General features: G+C 43.2%; 1 pseudogene; it reads right to left on the reverse strand.

The window, feature by feature from the left end:
* Window positions 1-335: 335 nt before the first annotated feature.
* Window positions 336-1,901, reverse strand: LOC101617777 (annotated as a pseudogene).
* Window positions 1,902-2,895: the final 994 nt, after the last annotated feature.

Consider the following 2,895-nt stretch of genomic DNA (forward strand, 5'->3'; position numbering starts at 1 on the left):
GTAAACTAGCACCATGAGAAGAACTGTATTAAATTTTAAAGACTGTTCATTAGCAGTTCCATCTTCCTGAGTTTGTGTGGATACAATCCATTCTTCATAAGATACTCCTTGCTGAGGCGAATCTGAGCACCACGCTGAAGCTGGAAAGAGCATAGAGCTTGAAGAGGATTAAGCAAAATCTCATGTATGTCATGATTCTTCTCTAAGATGGAAAGAGCAACAGCAGCATACTCCAGAGTAGAAAGGCACCTATTTGTTGGTTGTATCGAATTACATACTGGCTAGAAGTACTAGTTTTTAGCTGCACCTGTTTGGGAAGTTGGAATAAGGAATTCTTATAAAAATATCCTTAGCCTAGCTCCATGTACCAATGATGATTGTGGAAGGATAAACAGGAGCGTCTATAATAAATTCTTCCAAATTAGTGGCCTCAGCACCTGGATATAAAATTAATGTACCAGAATTACTAAAAACAGTTGAAAGTTCAACATCCCTTTCTTCACTGAAGCGACGACCAATCATAACTTTACACTTGGCCTGGGGGAGGCATGCTGTGAGCAGAGGAACTGTCTGCAACACTTTGCTTTCTCCTGCTGGATGCTGAATTATGTACAATTGAGTAGCGATATAGAGTAGGTGCACTGGTAGAAATGGACATAAACACACTTTCTGGGGCTGGCTGCAGTGACTGCATTTGGGCCTGCACTCGGCATGTTTCACCGGCACCTACCACAGCCCGTCTGGTCCCGCCCCACTGACTTCTAGAGATGCACCGCCCTCCAGCCATTCTTCCTCATCAGGCTCGGGACTCAGCTATGGCATCCCAGAGCATCGGCGCCTCTCCCTGCGGCTCCATGGCTGGTGCTCATGGGGCCATCACATTGAGGAAGCTCTGCCATGGGGCAGGGTACACGCCGGGGACTGATCGCAGTTTGGGGAAGACAAAAGCAAAAGGATTTCTGAATTCCCAACCAGCTTGGGATACCCAGTAAGTCTTGGCCAGCCTGGGATATAGCAAAAAACCTACCTCAAAAAAAGGACAAGAGGGCTGAAGAGAAGGCTTAATGGTTAAGGCGCTTGCCCGCAAAGCCAAAGGATCTTGGTTATATTCCCCAGGACCCACTTAAGCCAGATGCACAAGGTGGTGCATGCGTCTGGAGTTTGTTTGCAGTGGCTGGAAGCCCTGGTGCATCCATTCTCTCTCTCTCTCTCCCTCTCTCTCTCTCTCTCTCTCTCTCTCTCTCTCTCTCCCCCACTCTGCCTCTTTCCTATCTTAAATAAATAAATAAATAGGACAAGAAACTTCTGGGTAAGATGGTGGCCCATTGCATTTGGACTACTGTCATCTCTTCCTACAGTGATCATGGGGGAGTGGGCATGAGAACTTGAAGGGTTCCAAGAAATACAACTACAGTTTAGTTTACAGGAGACCTCATGCTGCAGAGACCACTGGCTGAGATTCATGACATCTGGTGCCTCATATATTCTTACTATACCATCTGCTGAACAGGTTGCTAACATAAGACCCATATGCTTGGGCAAATTTCACATCAGTAACAGATGTTCTGCTATCCACTAAAGTTGTCCTCTTCACCCAGTGACTCGTCCTCGCAGTTTATCATTGGACTCTCCTACTATTTCTTCTCACACAGCAGCTGTTCGATCAAAAGAACAGGAGGCCAAAACCTGTCCAAACTCAGGATGAGCCCATGTCACATGCCATACAGATCCACTATGTGTCTTCCAGCTAGAGGTACAATGCCAATCTCCACTTTGACTTTGTCCCAGACCTTGACGCTCTGGTCGCTGGAGCAGGTGGCGATGCAGCGTCTGTGGAAGTCCAAGGAGACATCATGGATGAGATCCTTATGGTCCACCGCGATGCTGTGTGCCACAAACATGGCTCCCCGCCTCAATAAATAAAATTTTTTAAAAATACTTTTAAAAATGGACTATGGAACTAAATACAGAATTCTCAAAAGAAGAAATACAGATGGTATATAAACATCTAAAAAATGTTCTACATCCTTAGCTATCAGGGAAATGCAAAATTAAAACTACTTTGAGATTCCATCTCACTCCTATTGGAATGGCTATCATCAAGAAAACAAATGACAATAAATCCTGGTGAGGATGTGGCAAAAGAGGGACCCTTTTTCACTGTTGGTGTAAATGTAATCTGGTAAAACCATTGATGAAATCCATGTGGAAGTCCCTAAGACAGCTAAAAATAGATTTACCATATGACCTAGTTATACTACTCTTAGGCATATAAGCTAAGGAATCGTCTCATTACTTTAGAGATACTTGCACATCCATGTTTATTGCCACTCCATTTACAGGAGCTAAAAAATGGAACTAGCCTAGATGTCTGTCATCTAACAAGTGGATAATGAAGATGTGGTACATTTATACAATGGAGTTCTATTCAGTGGTAAAGAAAAAGGAAATCATGGAATTTGCAGGGAAATAGATGGATCTGGAAAGGATTATACTAAGTTAGGTAACCCAGTTATAGAAAGCCAAATGTCACATTTTCTCTCTCATACGTGGATCCTGGCTACAAATGTTTATACTTGTATGTGAGTTGAGCCAAAAATCAATTAACAGAAGCCAGTAAGCTATAAAGGAGCTATATGAGAGAGATAGAAAAAGGGAGCTAGGGGAGGGGAGGACTCAAGGAGATGGTGTTGTATATATGTGCAATGGCTTGAGTGAGATTGAATAAAAGAATGGTGGGGGGAGGGTTAATCAAAAGTCAAGATTTTGTGAATAAGCCATACGGAAACCTACTTTTTTGGGTAATGGAACATCCAGTAGCCATATATTGTTAGTAGAAAATTTTCAGTGCCAGCAATAGGATCCCTTCCAATGAGTTGTTGGCCAGAGAGGTCT

Source organism: Jaculus jaculus, chromosome 5 (assembly GCF_020740685.1).
Source record: "Jaculus jaculus isolate mJacJac1 chromosome 5, mJacJac1.mat.Y.cur, whole genome shotgun sequence".
NCBI classification, from domain to species: Eukaryota; Metazoa; Chordata; class Mammalia; order Rodentia; family Dipodidae; genus Jaculus; species Jaculus jaculus.